Below are 20,139 nucleotides of genomic sequence, written 5' to 3'. Positions count from 1 at the left end.
GACGGAAGCGTCGGATACACTTGGAGAAGCACTGAGGAGCTCCAAACGAATTCGAGCGACAGGGTGAATCCTTTGTGAAGTGTCTGGTGGATCGAGAATGTCAGACAGAGAGATGTGTCAATAACTGCCACCGTTGCTGGTCCTGTCGTGTCTGTTTCTCTTTAGTTCCCGTATTTCGCGCGTTTACTTTGTGAATCATGAACCAACTAGCTCCAACTAGAGTTCTCCACGAAAGCACTGAAGGATGCTGAGCGCTGTGCGCATCACAGAAAAAGACAGGGCTGTAGCCAGCGAATATTAACGCCACAAAAGCCGCCATGGAATACTGGCGCCTGGTCTAGGAAAGACAGCAGCTAATCGCGAGGGCTCCCGAAACCATGAAAATAGCCAGCTTACCATGCGCTCCGCTCAGGTTGAAGAACTGAAGATGGCAATTAGGGAAGCTGGTCTACCATGCAAAAGAGATTGTCGATGCAGATGTAGCTAATCACCGGAACCGTGGTCTATAAGCAAGCTAAAAATGCTCTATGCTTTTTATAAAGTGCAATCCATGTTTGCGCCTACTGTTGATGCGGTCATAGACAACAAATATATTGATCTGCGAGACATCTTTTAGCCTGTTGCCCAATTTTGCATCTCATGCTATTAGCAGCTTAAAAGTACACAATACTCTCACCGCAGGTCGTCAAATTATTAGTACCCAGGAATATGTTCCACGTGCAAAGAATTATAGGTTGGCGTCATGTGAACGGAGTCATGTGCCAAGTGACTCAAGAGATAGTTCAGCGTGTTCTCTCACATAATTGTGTGCCATCTTCCCGACTTTTATATGCCAACACAGAATAATTCGCGCAGCATATAAGAGACCGTTCACCTACCCAAAATATCACCTTAGAAAAACTGTTCCAGCTTAAGGTACGTGCATAATACGATAGATGATGTGGCTGAGGTGGTTATTGCAGCTCGCTACGAACGCCTCTCCCACACGACAACAGTAATGGCTATCATGAGAAAACTTAAAAATGAGTACACGCCCACGGCTCCGCCAAAATTTCGCTGCGTAACTAAATTGCCAACCACATATTCATTCCTCCCATTCTGAAAAACAGGCACCCAGTGCATGACCAATGCTGACACACCGCCAGAGCCAAGGCGCTGCATAAACACTACTCCGATTTGCCGGAAACGGTTCATGTCGATCCTTCAGATAACCCCGACAAGGACGCAGTTCCACTCGCTGCCGCAGAAAAACACGGACAACCCCTAGTGACGGCCACCTCCGTTCACACCTGACTATCTATAGAGGCTTAGGAGGCGACCATTCAGCTCGCCATAGCCGGCACCGGGGCAGAATACATCCTCAGTGATTCGAAGGCAGCAATCAGTAACTTCGCTAAGAGAAGGCTTCCGGCCTCAGCTCTCTTCATCCTGGCAAGAGCCAAATTATCTACAGCACGGTTCCAGCTTCTATGGGCGCCAGCACATGCCTCTCACCCAGGCAACACGGCCCTGGTTCAGGAGAAAGCGCCTGGTAACCCACCACGAAATCGCCCACCACTATCGAAGCGATCCAATCTAATACTCACCCCAGCACAAATCTCTCACTGAACCAGAGGAGTTTGCCTGGCGGCCACTTCAAACGGCTACATTCCTAAGTCCTTAAATCTACTGTCTGATGTATCCCACAGAATACAATTCCCGCTGCACTCCCTGCAATTCTTCTAAGTGAAGCTTCAATCGCATCCTCTTTGAGTGCCCTGGGGATCAACCACCCCTGAGTTTCCAAATTTCACACCGAAGTCCGTGGGAGACTACTTTCCTTAGCCCTGACACGGAGGTACAACAACGTGTAGTGGGTTGGGCCCTAGAGAAAGGAGTGAAGCATGGTCTGCAAGCCACGGAGGGACGTCGAGAGCGCATACGAGCTCTCTTAATCTAATCTCTAATTTTAATTTTATGATTATGTCCATCAAATAGGGTTCAGGTATTTGGTTTGTTTATCCTTCCACCTGAGAGCCGGTGCCCGTTTCGCGCATGCGAAAGCCGTGATTTCTTTTAGGGGAGGTAGGGCATAAAAATGCATCTTGGCTTCCTGGCGTCATACTCTTAAACGCGTTTTAAAATATTCCAGAGAATTTGCTGCCTAAGTGATAACCACTGCTACATTCACGGCGCGTAAGGAACTGGCTCTCAGTTGGAATCGGTCTTATCCATGAGATACAGTCACTATCTGTCATTTATAACACAGCTGGTTGCAGTCTGGCGGAGCAAACGGCCTTAATAGCTACTAGCATATAGACTGGATGAAAACAAAAGCAGCGTTCACGCTGGGCTTGTGCATCCCTCCGGACTGCAGCTGTCGACGAGCAGGCAATCGTTTTTAAGCACTGTTGAGCCGGGTGGCCTGTCGTGATTGGTGCTGCCCAATGTGATGTTTTGCCGTTGTCGTCGGCCGGAAGCACAGGCGAGTACTGGGATGGATCTGGTGATGTTAGGCTAATGATGATGTGGTAGCAGTAGGGCAGATAATGCGGACGCTTGGTGCGAATAAAAATTGTATGAAAAGAAAAGCAGTGTTTATGCTCGGCTCCTGCCGCCCACGGGAACACATTTTTCCGCCGGAATTTTTTCGGGAGGCATCTATCATCATCTCCAGTCGAGTTTATTTACAATCACTAAAAATATGTATATCTGACCTGTGTAGCCGGACTTCTGTCTCACAAGAAATTAAGAAAACGTGGCAACTTACACGATCACAACATCGAGGACAACGTACTGAAGAACTTGAGTATTGTTCTAGTTCTCCTGTTCTAGAAAATTATTCAAAGCCCAAATGCTTCACTTGTTCTTCCTGCAACTCACAAACGTTCTCTTTTCATTCGCGGTTTCGGTTCGTATAATAATGTCGGTTCGTAGTATAATTTCCGTTCATCTAAGTGGCACACTGAGACATTCCGGCTGCTTTAAGAATAAAATTCACTGCAAAACATGACCAATATTGAAATAAGATAATCACCGTCTTTATCTTTCAGGGCTGCGATTATATCAGCGCCAATGGGCTACACAGGAGCATGCTAAGTGAAGAATTTGAAGGCATGAGAATAACGACTTTCGGTATTGTAGCCTGTCCCGTTAGCTTTCACTTAACGTACTTACGACACTTCAAGATCGAAGCACCTTCATTGTGAATATACTATCGCTATTGAAAACAAACTATTACTAGAAATATTTTCACGAAAGTTCTAGTGTTTTTTTCTCGCGTAGCCAGAATATAGCATAAGATGAGGCATAAAGGTAGTCTCCAACTTCCGCACAGTCCGCAGGGCTCAATTTTGGCTTTAACAACAGAACGTTGACTAGATCATCCGCGACTGGTACGTACATAGTCCGTGTGTGATATTTAAGTGTTTAATACTATATTGGGTGACACTGGAAAATAATGACTTAACGTCCGTATGGGTAGATAGTCTTTAATTCGCAAAATTTTAACTTATAAACATGCATAGCTCGTGGGCTGTGCACCGGAATTTCAGATTTTCCAGACTTTCTCTCCGCCTATCGGTGGTTCTCCGCACTGTAATATTGTCTGGAAAACACTCACTTCATTACTTGCGCTTTTATTTTGTGGTTAGATGTACAACTACTTTGTGTAATCAGGAGTATTTTAATTCCTTTAAACTGATTTTGTTGCGCTGGAACATACTTTTAATTATTTTATTTTTCTTTTCACCAGCTTCTTATATGAATTTGGCGTCGGGGTGTCACATGGTCAATTTCTACACTAAAGGTTTAGCGATCTTGGCAGGAAAGAGCAAGAATGGAGCTGCATTTCTAACCTTCTACTATTCTAAAGAAGAGGAACGTAGCAAAATTAACGAAGCCTCACACAGGAAAGCTGTGTCACTGCAGCCGAATTCGAGTAGAAAAATAATTTCAAACAGAATAATTAAAATTCCAAGCAGTAATAGTAAGGAAAGGACACAAACTCACATTTCAAGATTCTACTTAGAAGCCTTCGAGCAGCAGCTCAGCACTGCGCGCGTTTCTATCCACCAGCGTTTTCGAGCTTATATGGCTAACATGGATTGCTGGGATATTCCGTTCCACATGCTTTTACCCCGCAAGACAGAAAAGTGAACACGTATGGACGGGAAAAGGTTGGTTGAGTACGTGAACTGTCGTATTACGCAAAAAAGAGCCCCTTTTATTTGGCACCCTAACGTAATAACGCATATTTCAAGACTCCCTATTAACGTGTGCATAAAGCTCGCAGAGTCCTCTCTGCGGGAAGGTGTATTCTTTTGTGAGGTGAAAAAAAAACAGCGCTCTGTGCTGTCTTTCTGCTCACCCGTGCTCGTTTTTGAGGGCTGTAGCGAAGTGGGGCTCTTATAACTGACATTACACCATATTGAAGTCTTAATTAAGTTATTGCCCTTGTCACTGCCGTACAATTTAGCACTCGAATGGAGGCACTATAGAGGGATTGTATTATTTTCATTATCGATTTGCGTAGTTTTCACTGACTTTGCCCTTGGTAGGTTCTTTAACACCCAACTGGCATCGACAGGTACATGATTAGTGCGGCGTGCGCGTTTCAATGGGGCGAGACGCAAAAGGCGCCCATATGATGTGCGATGTCAGTGTCCGTTAAAGGTCCTGAGTTGGTCGAAATTATTCCGCAGCCCTCCACTACGCCACATCTTTCTTCCTTTCTTCTTTCGCTCCCTTCTTTATCCCTTCCCTTACGGGGCGGTTCAGGTGTCCACAGAGATGTGAGACAGATACTGCGCCGTTTTCTTTCTCTAAAAAACAATTTTCATTTTTTTTCCAGCTAAGGCGCTCGACTACTGAGCCGGAATCGCATTTCGCACTAACTTCAGACTACCGATGGCATCCCAGCAGTAGAAAACCACGTCTTACACTTGTGGAAAGCCAGAAGATCACTAGAAGACGGAAAAAACAAAAACATAATGTAAGCTTAAATTTAGAATTGCCATCTAACCAATCAGCTTGAAGATTACGCGTGGTCTCTAGCAAAAACCATCTCTACATCTAAATGTCATTCGCTACAGGGTACCTTCAACACGAAGGGTATATGGCGCCTTCTCAGGTGCCTCGTTGAGCCTAATAAAGCCAAACACGAACAGAGCAATAATTTAAAGGGGGAACTTCAGCAATTTAAAGGCACGGACAAACAACTCGCCTGCGAACTCAAAGCAAGATATATATGTAGGACTTTAGATGATGAGGAGTTTAGGAATTACATCAGAGAGGAAAATTCAAAGATGGACGCAAAATTTACCGTAGAGAAAATCAGAGCCGCTCTGATGAAGACGAGGCGAGGGAAGCACCGGAAGACGAAAAGACAACGGTCGGCGTTCTGGCGAACCTCAACAATCCAGTTGTAGAAGACGTTACGCACCACATCAACGAATGCTGGGACTTGAGAGAATTACCGAACGACTGGAAAACATCTGTAATGACGCTCATCCGCAGGCGCGATAAAAACACGAAAAGAAAATTTGAGACCAATATCTCGCAAGTCCAGTGCCGGTAAACTCATGGAAGCAGCAGTTAAGTAAAGGCTCTCTAATTATATGAAACAGCACGAGCTACTTGCGCCCTGTATGTTAGGCTTTAGGCCACGTTTATCAACGGAGCACGTGCTGCTCCAAATCAATAGAGAAAGCATCGATCCCCTTTTGGGAATCCGGCAGAGAGGATTTGAGGCAGGCATTTGACCATGTTAAACCTAATATATTCTAGAGCCTTTGAACGCCGTCGGTTGCGGCGAGAAAACGTTCAGAATTATAGGAACTTTTTCGAAAATAGGAAAGTTTACAACAGACTTGGCAATAAAAAAATTGTGCCTACCAAGATGGGAAAGCGAGGCACGCCACAGGGAGCAGTTATCTCTCCGCTGCATTTTAACGTTGCCCTCATGGGCCTCAACGAGTGGCTGAAAGCGGTGGATGGCGTACGCCACGGCATCTACGGAGGCGACATTACTATCTGGTCGTCGCGGAGCAGCTTCGGGCAGATGGAGGGAGTCCTCCAAGAGGCCGCCTCGGGAGTGTGGTATGGAAACCGCTCCAAAAAAATCACAATCTTAAACCTAGGCGCGAACATGCAAATTTACGTTAACGACATCTAGATACCACTGGTGGAGACGCTTCGAGTATTGGAATTACAAATTAATAACCAGGATAACAATGCCACGGCCTTGCAACGAATAAATTCTACCTCCAAACAAATTATTAGACTGATTGGCAGGATATCCGGCAAGGAAAACGGGCTTCTTATCAATAAAACCATTTGCCTGCTTTAGGCGTTCATCGTCAGTCGTGTGGTGTATGTGGCGCCCTACCCCAAGTTCAAAAAGACCGACCGTGGGCGCCTCGATGCGATGATTTGGCGGCGGTTAAAAAGGCACTAGGACTCACTGCCAAAGCGTCTACGGAGCGCCTGCACCAACTTGGTGTCCACAACTCGTTGGAGCAAGTGACTGAAGACCACAGAACAAGCCAAATTGCCAGGCTGTCGATGACCAGCGCCGCCAGACAAGTACTCTGGGACCTTAATATCGTGCTGCTCTACACTATCGAACGCAGAGTCGACCTCCCGGAGGCATGGAACAATAATTTGAGAATATACCCGCTCCCCAAAATATGAATTGGGAGTATAATCAGCGGAGGCGTAAAGCCAGGCAAAAGTTATTCAAAATTACTACGGGAATGAGGCAGGCATACACTACGTGGATGCAGCGGGTCCAACCGAGGAGGGAATCGGCACCATTGCGGCGGTACACGAGCGAAGACAGGTGAACGGACTCGGTAAAAACTAGCGACGCGATAGTGCTCGAGGAAGTGGCGATTGCACTGGCCGCCACGCTCTACGACGCAAAGTACATAACGTCGAACTCACCGCAGGCCTGCAAAAATTAGGTGTGGGGTTGGATAGCGCAACTCGCCCGCACAATACAATTAGCAGTTGATACCAATTAGGATTCGGCGGTTAGTAAAAGAATTGGCAGGGGCTTAGCTCGGCAATGCAAAGTTATACGTAGCGAGAAATTGATCTGTCGATACCGCTGTTGAACAGCGGAAGGACTCTCTTTTAAGATTCTCACCTTTCACTCATCCCGTTTTGAGATTTCGTCAGGTCTGCTACCACCCTGACATCACAGTGCCATCTGTGGCAGCAGCTAATCATCACGTTTCGAAATTTAGTGGGGTTTCTAACTACTCTGAAATCACAGAGCCAACTGTGGCAGCAACTAGAAAACATCACATCTCGTATTGAGGCTTGTAGCGCTATCTACCATAGCATTTTAGAAACAACCACCTCCCGCGCACCAATGATGACGTCGCGGTCCAATATTGTGGACAGCGGTGGAACTATGTGAGAATTACGTCAGGGGACGAAATGGTGGCGTATTATCGTTTTCTCGAATCCAAGGTGGCGGCCATTAAAACTCCTTTCCCCCCTCACCAAGAAAGGTTCTATGACGGGTTTAAAGAGAATTTTATTAGGCGGAAAACAAACCAGGGACTGTCTTTCCTCAAGAGCACAAATAAGTACAATAACACTACTTCCGTCGCCTAGTACAACCTATGAAAGACAACGCAGGCGGGAGTCTACCAGAGTAATTAGTGTTCACGCTCGCCAGGCACGCCACACAGACGCGCGGCGCGCACAACCACATCACTAGTATTGTAGCAGCCTCTTCCTCCATGGAGACAAGGTCGACGCAGGCCTGCTCAAACAGGCGCGCCCGCGTGCGCCGAAGGAGTGGGAATATTTCCTTCTGTGGCCGTCGCTGTAGTGACGCGACACTCTTTGTCGCCACAAAACAAAAGCTCCGACGCAGAGCAACAACCGCGTGAGTGTATCGCGCGGCCTAGTGCGAGCATCTAATCTGGTGAAAAACATACGTGACAAAAGTCTGCAGAAAGTCACAGAGACGACACAATCGAACATGGCATGCACTTGGGTTTCGACTAGGCCACGTTGCGGACATCGGGAAGAGGGTGCGACCCCCCACGCCGCTATGCGGTCACCACTGGGAAAAACCGGCCAGCCTCGCTGCCAGCCGAAGTCGCGAATGTGGGGTGGTAGGGCCGACGACGTCAAGTCTCGCCACAGAGCCCGCCTGCTCCTCTAGAGTTTTTCATCTGTAGCCTCCTCTATTGCTAGGAGCTCGCATACGCGGGAGGCTGGCATGTCGAACACGTTCACATCGGGCAAGGCTGCGGTAAGGGACCTGAACGTCTGAGAGACATACTGGAAAAACTTCGGCTGTCGCTCGGTTGTGGGACCAGAGGAGCGCTCAAAAGATATGTGCGGCGACGTGCCAAGGAGTTAAGCAAGAAGACCCCTCCCCGGATAATCGGGGGCACCAACGAGGTGGCGGACTCCCCTAAGGGCGGAAATGATACACATTACACGCATGTCCTGCATACTGAACTCGTCCATGTGACTTGGGGGTAGGAGTAGGACACAGGAAACTTACTACGTTCTCCCAGCCCAAAAGAAAGACCCAGAAAGAGTAGCCAGACGACGTGCAAAAGCACACGGCGGGCTGGCCATGCGAGTAACATGAAACAGTGTAGAGCATACACTTGATTTCACAATTAACGTGCGCTTCCGTAGCGACAAACGAAAATGTGCCACCACTGCAAGGCGCGCCTGTGCCGGCGCTCTAAGGCGCGTCCATGTCTCGCGGGCCACATCTCCTGAGGACGAGAAAAAAACACAGAGTACTCTTTCGGCCGAACCCCACTCGACGTCGCCGAAGATATCTGACGTGAAAGTGCCTAAGTGGAGCGCCTTGCACTTGTATCTGTTTAGCATGGCGCTATACACTTAGAAAAGCCGCAGGAACGCTACGTAACTGTCTTCGTCACGCAGAAACAGGAGCACATCATCGGCGTACGCCGAAACCTTAACATGTCCTTATCCTGGCAGTGAAATCCCGCGCACGGACGGGCTTTGGGCGATACGACACAGCAGCGGGTTTAGGCATAAAACATTGTAGGCAACGAGGGACAGCCTGCTTATCGCCTCGGGATGCACCAATATGGGCGGTTATCGCTCCGCTAGCTTTCACATGGGCCGTAAGCCCGGAGTAAAGAAGCCCGACCCTCGCAACAAAGGCCGAGAGAAAGCCGAATGCCTCTAGGACACTCAGTAGGTACCGGTGCTCGATACGGTCAAAAGCTTTCGACTGATCCAGAGAGACAAAGCAGCCCGGAATCGAGTAAGTGCGAGAGTGGGAAGGACCGAACGGCCCGGCACGCTACACGTTTGCGCAGGGCTGACAAGCGAGGACAGAATCGCGCTCAACCTGTTCGCCAGCAACGACACCGCGATCTTGTAGCATGCGTTGAGCAGAGTGATCGGACGCCACACCTGTGGGTCGGATGGGCACATGCTGGGCTTCAGATTGAGAGCGATTCGGCCCTCCCTAAAGGAGTGTGGACGGACTCCGTCCGTCAGAAAGCTGTTCACCCGATCGAGCAGGGGACCCTCTAAGACATCGTATAGCCTGGCATGGAAACTGACTGAGATACCGCCAGGCCCAGGGGCCGAGGTAGCTTTTAATTTGGCTACTCTTGGCGGCGCGGAGCTCATCTCACGTCGCCGGTGCGCGGAGCTGCTGCAAGAGCTCATCGGATACTACGCCAAGGCCCTGACAGAAATCGCTAAGCTCGACGAGGCACGCGGGATCGCCCCCCTGCTCGACACTAGAAGCGAACAGCTGGGACACGTGGCGTGTGAGCACGTCGCGGATGTCCGTGATGCTGCTGCTCCTGGCTCTGTTGGGCAGCACGACTTCCTCAATGAATGCGGGCGCGTCCTCCTCGAGGGCACCCGCGCAAACCTGCCAAAAAACCGAGGGATCAGCTACGGGCCTTCCCTAAACGAGGGCCCGGCTCGCCGCACGCGACGACTGCCGCAAAAGCGTCTGTTAGAGCGCTTTCAATAGGTTGAGGTAGTCGCCCATCGCAAACGTCAGCGGCGCGCCTCTCTTAACTACGGGGATGCGAGCCAGAATCCCGTTGATTTCGCGGGTGACGCGTGCTCGTCGCAGGCGGCTTTCCGCGATAAGGATGGCACTCCACTCGCCCTTCCTCTCATCCCACGGTACTGGTGTGTCACCGCGCGCGCCCGGAACACCCGGCGCATGCTGAAATGAAGCGACGGTCGACCAATCAGTCAGTAGGCTGGCGTCCTTTCGAGACGCGTCTACTCGTGGGGCGCAACCGCCGAAATCCAGCACTACTGACAGCCGTCGACGGTCGGAGATGCGTAGAGTGCCCGCGGGAAACTCGACTACTTGACAGGAAGTCACGAATTGCGCGAGCACCGGCGGGAACAAAAACTTGTCGAGCCTACTGGCCGACCTCCGTCTCGCCCACGGGGTCACGAAGTTGATACCATGCAGGGAGACCCGTGCGCCCGACCAACGAGCCTTCGTGCATAGGCTCCGTAGGGATCGTGCGCCGACATAAGGGCGACCCTGACCGGGCCCGGATACATCGCGCGTGGGGTCCAGTACACAATTAAAGCCTCCCACTAGGAAAGTGGTGTACGATCCAGCATGACACAGTCGAGACGATCAAAAAATGCTGAAGAATCGCCTCGTTCTGCCGGCGCGTACACCGTCAATGCTCCCACTCGCCTGTCGGTAAGGGAGAAGTCGACGGCCAACGTGCGACCGTCGATGCTGTACGTGCAATGCGCGCCTGAGCGCAGGTGGCGATTAATAAACACCACACCGACACCGCATGACACTGAGTCGGTGAGTGAAAAGAAAGCGGGCACGAGGAAGCGATTCTTATAGTTGCTTACATCCCGCGCGGTACAGAAATTGCATTCCTTCCAGGAAGAGAATGTCGAAGTCCTGCGCGCGGGCAAAGTGCATCACCTCTCTCTGCGTATCCAGCGACAGAAGTCCCTGACCGTTCAGGGAGAGGAGATGCACCACCGCCACGAGGACAAAACAGGGCGCCGACATTGTGCCAACGAGTTTAAAGGGCCGGGCCACTAACGGGATCGTTCGCGCATGCTAGCTTTCTGGGAAGGGACGGATGAACTGAGACGTCCGAGTCCACTGACAGCGATAAGGCGTGCGTCCCTGAAACTCTGCCCGAGTCGACAAGTTATACGGCGAGTAGGAGTCGGTGACGTCTCTTACTGCACCCCGCAAGGCGTGGTCGGCAGGTGGTGTCGTGGTCAGGGTGCTGTCTGTAGAGTCCTGGACGTTCCCGTCCTCCGCCTCTGGTTGTGGTCGGCGCTGTGGATGTCGGAACGGGCCGGCGGCGCTCAGCAGGTCGGTCGATCCGGGCTGTTCGCTGGGGACGACCCCGGTGATGCGGAGCTTCGCGCCATGTGAGAGCGCTCCGCCGCTCTCGTCCGCCGATTGGGGAGAGTCGCTGTCGCTGGAGGAGGACGACTCTGACAAGCTCGTCAGGAAGATCGCCGGAGACGGAAAGGGTAACGATGTTGGTAGACACCGTGTCCGCCGTGTTCTCCGGCTCCTCCTGCGATAGGGCCGCAGGCTCTGGATCGGCCAGGGTTTGTGACAGGTCGTTTGCTGGAGCAGCAGACGTGTCGTCGTCCTGGTGCGGCGCGGTCTCGGCAGGTGGCACCGTCGCGAGCGCGGGAACAGGGTCCCACGGCGGCTGCGCAGCAGGCAGCTCCGGCTCCGTTCCGCTATATATAATCCGAACACAAGGGGCACCCATTTGGGGACAGTTGTGCACCGAACTTTGTAGGCAAATAAAATATATGGGTTTTGGTAGAGAAATAAACCACAGATAAATAATAGGTAAGCGTTGAGTGCATACAATTACTAATTGAAGCGTTATCATATCGCACAGCAAGCTAAATTTAGGCCCACCTTGAACCCCCAAACGAACCAAATTCCGTTTCGGACGCATATTGAGGTGTGTAACTCGAAAACGGGTATACGTACATCGTAATTTCTCTGATAGATGGTGCTAGGTGGTGACCTTTCCACTGCGCGGCGTGCGTGCACGCGTAGCCGACCGAGCATGGTGGCAACCCACCCCGTTTCAAATTGCATTACATTTCCTTGTTGTTGTTGTTGACATCACACAAAAACATCTCGACTAAGGCGGCGCGTTCTTCTTCACTTTCTTCGTCTAGTAAAACAAACAGCTAACGCTCGTGAGTCCGACGTCTACAAGACGGCGGCCTTTTTTTTCGTCACCCATGCGAATCGGCTGTGACATGGCCGCCTTCTGCCGCTATTGCTGTTGCTGTCAGGAAGAATGAATAAGAAAGTGAACGGGCCGGCCCACTGGCTCAAGCTGAGCCACAACCGCTGCCACGTGCTGAAAGTAGGAGAATCGGAGTATAGGAGAGGAAAGATAAGGAAAGGCGCGCGCGCGCGCTAATATGTCCCGGCCAATCCCGGAGGCAGTGCAATACCGGGGCAACCCGTACCGGAGTGCTTCGACCACTCCGCCATATTTAAACAAATAAATTTAATATGTTGCGTCCACATGAGATCCGTAGCAGAAATTAAATCAGAACCAACCAACCAACCAATCACCTCATATAGCCGCTGTGTCAACTCGGCGTTTTATACACGCAGCTTTGCATGCGTAGTTACGCGCATAGCTAGCACGTGACATCAATCTGTGTCAAGCGCGGACCCAGCGGCGAAGGCCGGCCAGTTGCTCCTCTCTTGTTGCCGCGCATGCAACAACCCCTTTTCCGCGTGAGGTCACGCGCGGAACCTGCGGTGGAGTGGGCGTGCGGCCACGAAGCTGGCGAAGCTCTAACGTCATGTGCGGCGCATTGTGTCACATATAATAACGAGCCTAAATAAATTTTAAAGGAAAAAGGTGTGAAGAAGACGACGCAAATTAAGCGAAGACTAAAGAACAAGACGAAGAAGCGTTCGTTGAGCTGGAGGGAGATAATTGGCGGAGAAGCATTCGGTGAGGTGGAGAGAGATGTTTTGTGTAGAAGAGAAGAAGACGACACAAAGGCTTACGTGGACTAACACCGAGGCTATAAAAGGGCGAGTGATAGCGAGGCGCGGGGGGGAACAGCAGAAAAGCGGAGGCTCCGGAGGGTCAGGGACACTTTGGCTGGAAGAGAGCGACGCCGGCTACTGCTCCGGTGAGCTCGCGTTCTACGACTGCGCATCGTGAAACTCCTGCCGTGCCTGAGCCCGTTCCGGGAGTCAACAGAGGACGCTACCACCTACTACGGCCAGGGGTGTCTCTAGCGCTGTTGCCACCCATCCGGTTGGTGCCCCCAACGCCAACAACACCGGCATCACCTCCACGGGCGCTTGGACCTGGAGCTTGTACGACGCAGCCAGCGACGCCAGCCCCAGCACGCCGAACACCGCCTCGACGCCGCCTACTGGACCCATACAATGCTGCAGCCCCACCGAATCAACCGTGAGCACGAACGCCGACCGTTAATAGTAGAACACTAGTAGTAGACGCTAGTAGCAGTGTGCCCGGGTCGTGTGTATTCATATTCTGTGTTTTGTGTTAGTTTTGTTAGTTTTGTGTTCTAGTTTGTGTGCCACGTAGGATGTATTAAATGTGCGTCTGTGTGGGTACACCCGTCGCCTGGTCCATTCTTTCGGTCCGAGTGATCTCCGGAGAGATCCGTGACAAAGATAAGTGTCGAGCCTCTGCCAGGATACATTTCCTTTTTCTTTTTTGATTTGTCTCGGATCTTTCCGATCTCTTGACGGCAGAAAGTATAGATTTGGCAAAAACGTTTGGACTGGCGCTCAAGCTTGGGTTAAGCAAAAAAGAGGCGATGCGTCCCTATGAAGAGGAGGCAAAGAGGCTGAGAGAGGAGGCAGATAGGCAGAGAGAGGAAAGGGCGCAAGAACGCGCAGACGCTCGCGAAGCAGAAGAGCGCGAGGCGAAAAGAGCTCGCGAGGCGGAAGAGCGAGAAGAGAAAAGAGCTCGTGATGCAGACGAGGGCGAGGCGAAAAGAGGTCGCGAGGCAGAAGAGCGAGAAGCTAGAGGAGCCCGCGAGGCAGAAGAACAGGAGAAAAGATGGATAGAACGGGAGAAGGAGTTGATTTTGTGGAAACAGGCGCATGTCGCGGGAGGATATGAGGAGATCACGGACAATGATCAGCGTTCCTTAGCGGGTACAGAATTTCCTACACCAGCCAGAGTTTGTCCAAGGAAGCTGATGGCTCCTTTTGATGACAAGAGAGATGATTTGGATGCATATCTGCAACGATTCGAGCAGATAGCTGTGGGGCAAGCCTAGGAGCGCAGTGAATGGGCCTCAGCATTAAGCATGTGTTTAGTCGGAGAGGCGCTGAATGTGTTTGGAAGGATGCCTGCTGCTGATTCCATGGACTACGATAAAGCAAAAAGGCACTCCTCCAAAAATTTGGGCTTACGGCAGAGGGTTTTTGTGAGATATTTCGCAGCGCGAAACCTGAGGATTCGGAAACCGCGAAGCAGTTTTCCTGCAGGTTGACCAACTATTTTGATAGGTTTCTTGATATGTCAAACACAGAAAAGAGTTTTGAAAGGGTGCGTGACAAGCTGGTCACAGAGCAATTTTTAGCGTGCTGCAGCTTAAAGTTAGCGCTGTTCCTGAAAGAAAGTTGTGTTCATTGGAAGAGTTCGCAGACACTGCAGACCAATTCCTCGAGGCTCAAGGGCTAAGAAATTTGAGCAAGGCGAAGGAGGAAACCCAAAAGACCCTAGAGACAGATGCGGCAAAACCAAGAGTATATGGCGGTGCATCTAAGGCGCCAGTAAGGTGTTTTCTCTGCGGCAAGGTGGGACACCGTGCAGCTGACTATCGGACCAGTAGCGCTGCCCAAAAAACACAGATTGTGTGTCAAGGTTGTAAGAGGAGAGGTCATACTCTGGATGATTGCCGATACAGAACGCAGGACCAAGCTGCATGCGTTGTCGACTCAAGGGTAGAACTTGTCACGCTATCCGAAGTTCCACAGCTGCAAGGAGAGCAAACGTCACTGGAAAATGAGGCAGTGAGTGGAACACCCAAGTCGAAAGCAGCAATGCCAGTGGGGGTTGGGCAAATAGGGGACCGTCCTATATTGGTGCTTAGAGACAGCGGAGCCAGCACAGTCTTGGCTCGTAGAAGCCTGGTGAAGGATGGGGATCATACAGGGGAAGCGTCGGTCGTCAGTCTTGTAGATAGCACAGTGAGGTACCTTGCTGAATCTAGGATTCTAGCGTCCACGCCATATTATACTGGGCACATAGTGGCAAAATGCGTAGATCAACCCATCTACGATCTCATCTTGGGGAACATTACGGGTGCAAGAGGTGTCGAAGACCCCGATCCCGGGTGCAGAATGCTCGACGGTGAACAACATGCAATGGAAGAAAGGCCTGCGAAAGCTCAGACGGGTGCAGTCAGTTTCTCATCGGCAGTGGTGACAAGAGCTCAAGCTGCAGCCCGAGCAACGCAGCATCCGCTCTCCACTCCTTTTACGATGTGCTTGAGTGTAACACCGGGCGAAATTGCAATTAGGCAAAAAGAAGACCCGAGCCTGAAGACCTGCTTCGAAAGAGTTGGGGAAAAGGTGAAAAGAGTCGGACGTCATTCGAGTTTCAATTGGTAAATGGTTTTTGCACAGGGAATGCACATTTAGTTCAGAAAGACGGGTCCAACAGCTGTTGTTACCAAGAGATGTGCGAGAGACCGTGCTACGCTTAGGACATGACGCCATTACGGCCGGACACCAGGGTGTCCAAAAAACGGTGTCTAGGATCACCAAGTTCTTCTGGCCAGGTGTTCGGAGCAACGTTAAACGGTTTCTTCGCTCGTGTGACGTGTGCCAGCTCACAGTTCCAAAAGGAAGAGTTGGTCCCGTAGCTCTGGGCAAGACGCCAGCCATCGACCTACCGCTTCAAAGAGTGGCTATTGGCATTGGATAAAGAATTTGTTCTTCGCACTGAAGTACCAAACAGAGTATTAGGAACCGTACTTTTGCAAGAAGAGAATAAACCAGCTCTAGCTATCTCTGTAATGTATCTTTTTTGGTGCTGTCGATTTGTTGTTGATGTTACCATGATTACTGTTGTTGTTGCTACTGTGATTATGCAAGGGAGTGTGTTTTGGACATAAACATGTTTATTAGGGACTCTGTGCGGACAGCGGCAGTGGTGTGTTTGTGTTCTGAAAACGCAATTTGGTGTGCTGTGTTAGTGGTCTGCTTTTGGTGTGTGATGGACATCTGCAATGTGGTGTGTGCTGGGTTCAGAATTACCACCGAATATAGTCGGTTGGCTGCATGGCTTGAAGATGAGTATGATGTGAGCAGTTTTCCATGAAAAAACTCTTGAGAGAGGGGGCCCTTGTCACAAATATTAAGGAGCCAAAATAAAATTTAAAGGAAAAAGGTGTGATGAAGACGACGCAAATTAACCGAAGAATAAAGAACAGGAAGAAGAAGCATTCGTTGAAATGGAGAGAAATAATTGGTGGAGAAGCATTCGGTGAGGTGGAGAGAGATGATTGGTAGAGAAGAGAAGACGACGACAAGGCTTATGTGGACTAACTCCGAGGCTATAAAAGGGCGAGTGATAGCGAGGCACGGGGCGGAACAGCAGAGAAGCGGAGACTCCGGAGGGTCAGGGACACATCGGCTGGAAGAGAGCCACGCCGGCTACTGCTCCGGTGAGCTCGCGTTCTACGACTCCGCATCGTGGACCTCCTGCCGTGCCTGAGCCTGTTCTGGGAGTCAACAGAGGACGCTACCACCTGCTACGGCCAGGGGTGTCTCCAGCGCTGTTGCCACCCATCCGGTTGGTGCCCCCAACGCCAACATCACCGGCATCACTTCCACGGGCGCTTGGGCCTAGAGCTTGTACGACGCAGCCAGCGACGCCAGCCCAAGCACACCGAACGTCGTCTCGACGCCGCCTACTGGATCCATACAACGCCGCAGCCACACCGAACCAACCGTGAGCACGAACGCTGACCGCTAATAGTAGAACACTAGTAGTAGACGCTAGTAGCAGTGTGCCCGAGTGGTGTGTATTTATAGTGTTCGTGTTTTGTGTTAGTTTTGTTAGTTTTGTGTTCTAGTGTGTGTGCCACGTAGGGTGTATTAAATGTGCGTCTGTGTGGGTACACCCGTCGCCTAGTCCATTCTTTTGGTCCGAGTGTTCTCCGGAGAGATCCGTGACACACTGCTGCTCCTCTCCGGCCGCCGCTCATGCGCACAACTGGTCTCTCCGGATCACGGCGAAATGCTCGGCTGCCAGCCAAGTGTAGCTCTCGCTACAAAAACAGACAATATGGGTGCTTGGTCACCAGGAGGTTGAGGGGAACGGGGCCGTTCACGCTGCTGTCCGGGAGTTCCTTCGCCCGGGTTTGACTCAATTTCGCGGTGCTGCCGCGACATTCATCCCAAATCCGCTAATCTCTTTCGCGGATACTGCAAATTATCTGCATCTCTGAAGGAGGGCACTGCCCTAACCCGCGAAAGCTCTCGACAGAACCGAGGAGTGCCACCTAAGACGGCTCCAAACGGGGTCTTTCTTAAATCTCGCCATACTAAAACATGGGGACAAAACATTCACTGGCAGGTGGAAATTCTGCGGGAAGTATGCTGACCTATACCACATGGTGAGGGCCAGCCAGTACGATACACATATAATCGTTATAAGTCAGCCAAGTAGGGAGGGATGGGAGGCGGCCCTAAAAGCTGGGACATGGCGGTCCAGCGGGCCATGGTCAAGAGAGCAGGGACAGCAGCGGCAACCAATGCCGTCCCGGAATACGGACTGCCATCCAGCGCAACGACCATCTCTACCTGCTATTTCGAATTTATTACAATGCTGCAATAAATGTTTTCTTCTCCTCCGGGCTGCAACCCGACCGCAGCGGCCGCGTTTTGATGGAGGCGAAACGCAGAATGCGCCCGTGTGCTATACGACGTCATTGCACGATAAACGTCCCCAGGTGGCTGAAATTATTCCGGGGACCTCCAGTACGGCACCTCTTTGTTCCTTTATACTCCTACTCCCTCCTTTAAGAAAAATAAAAATTGGTTTCTGTGGAAAGGAAATGGTATAGTATCTGTCTCACATATCGGTGGACACCTGAACCGCGCCGTAAAGGAAGGAATAAAGGAGGGACTGATAGAAGAGAGGAAGAAATGTGTGCCGTAGTGTGGAGCTCCCGAATAATTTATACTGCATGGGGATCTTTAATGCGCGCTGACATCACGTAGCAAACGGGCGAATTTGCGTTCCGTCTTCACCGAAACGCTGCCGCCGTGGTCGGGATTGAACTCGGGAACTCTTCATTTTCCTTACGGCGTGGTTAGTGTACACCGAGATATGTGAGACAGTGGTTGCGTCATTTCCTTTCCTCAGAAGCAAATTTTTCGCCCACTGCACCTATTGATTTTTAGGAAAAGAAATAGCGTAGTAACCATCTCACATGCCTGGGTGGACACCCGAACCCGAACGTCTGGGTGGACCATAATTCGAAGATTCTAAGTATGCCCGGAACGTGTGTGTGGAGTTCGCTGACCGTTCTTCGAACGAAGACTGAGAAAGGCTGCGCCAGTGTCGGCGCCGCGTGCCGCATCAAAGGGAGCCGTCTGGCCCCTACTTCCTCCGTCTTGCAGCGGACGTCCTTCTTTACCCGCGCCGCCTCGGGCATACTCCGCCTTGAAAAAGCCTAACCAGATACAGCTGTCGACATGTGTGCGTCGTCAAGGGGTGACGAGGCTTCGGCGATGCGGGAGAGATACAGCTGGGTGGGGACCGAGTGCTGGGTGACCAGGAAACGGATCATTCCCTTAACGACTGTGTTCTCTTTGTTGCTGTCAACAACCTGAGTCATCCCCTCGTCGGCACATGTTTCTAGCATCTGTGGTGCCGTGGGTGGCATGGGGAACGGAAGTCGCATTTGTGTTGTTTGTGTGGTTATTTGAAACCTCCTTCCCAAATGTTTTAATGAGAACTTTTTCCCCAATCTCTGATCAGTGGGCGGACCTTATTTTCCTTTCCCTAACCACTGATTGGCGAGATGGTTCGTTTGTTATCTTATTGGTTGCTGTCCCCGCGAAGGGCGGAGACAGGGTTTAAAACCAAGCGCTCTGGGTTGAGCGGAGGCTGAATTCGTCTGATCCACGATTTAGTCGTGTAAATAGTTTTTCCTTGCTTTGTTTCTTCTCGGGTTTTTACCTATGTTGTAAATAAATAGTTAACCTTCTCCTTTCCTTGAGTAATGTGAATGTTTGCGAGTATAACCACCGGGTCATCAAGAAACCCCGATTCCATCATCAAGTAGTTTCCTCTCATCGCCACCGGAAGGGGAAACTCAACTGGCGCAGTCGACAGGATCGCAACTTCTTTCTACTCAAGGCATTGGACGGAAGGTGAGAAGAACAAGTCGGTGGACAAGCTGTTTGTCCTAAAGGAGAAAACGTGAAGCTCCGTCGAAAGACGACGTCGAGAGCTTAAGGATCACAGTTCGTGTTCGAGAGGACGTCGGAGGCTAAAGTCAGCGAGGAGCTGAAAGAGCCGGGCAACGACAAGCCATCGAGGGTTCGAGTCAGGAACTGCTGAAAAAGAACCAGGGGTCCACCTCGAAATGGTTCGAGTCAGCTAGCTGCTGAAAAGTAATCAGGCGACCAGGTGAAGCGAGGTCCGAAGCGCTGATCTGTGTGAGGAACCAGGATCAACTCGTGGGCGTCTACCTTGCCGGGAGCCCGCTGTCATCACGCTGAGATCGACAGTGCTGCGGTCGTCGGAGCATCGAATGAGGTAGGACACCTTCCTGCTTTCTCCGAATTTGCCATGTCTGTGTAATAGTCGTACGCTATACGGTAGCATTGAAATGGCTGATGCGGGGATGGATGCCGCAGGGTGGAATGTTCTATAGCCTATAGAGCAACTTGCGTCAACAGAGCAGGCACTAGGAAACATGACGCAAGCTTTGTGGAAAGAAAAGGAGCGCAGAGCTCAAATATTTGAAATTGAAAAGTTGAAGCTCCAACTTGAACTTAAAGAAATAAAATTGACGCAAATGCAGTTTCCGCCACTAGAGGATGCGCAACATGGACAGTGGTTGGGCGATTATGCAAATGGACTGAAAACGGTGCTGGCTTCTATG

General features: G+C 50.8%; 1 pseudogene; it reads right to left on the bottom strand.

The window, feature by feature from the left end:
• Positions 1–9,634: 9,634 nt before the first annotated feature.
• Positions 9,635–20,139, bottom strand: part of LOC144134134 (uncharacterized) — a 139,982-nt pseudogene continuing 129,477 nt past the window's right edge.

This window comes from Amblyomma americanum, chromosome 5, assembly GCF_052857255.1.
Source record: "Amblyomma americanum isolate KBUSLIRL-KWMA chromosome 5, ASM5285725v1, whole genome shotgun sequence".
Classification (NCBI taxonomy): domain Eukaryota; kingdom Metazoa; phylum Arthropoda; class Arachnida; order Ixodida; family Ixodidae; genus Amblyomma; species Amblyomma americanum.
The sequence above is the reverse complement of the archived record's forward strand: the minus strand, read 5'-3'. Positions and strand labels throughout refer to the sequence as shown.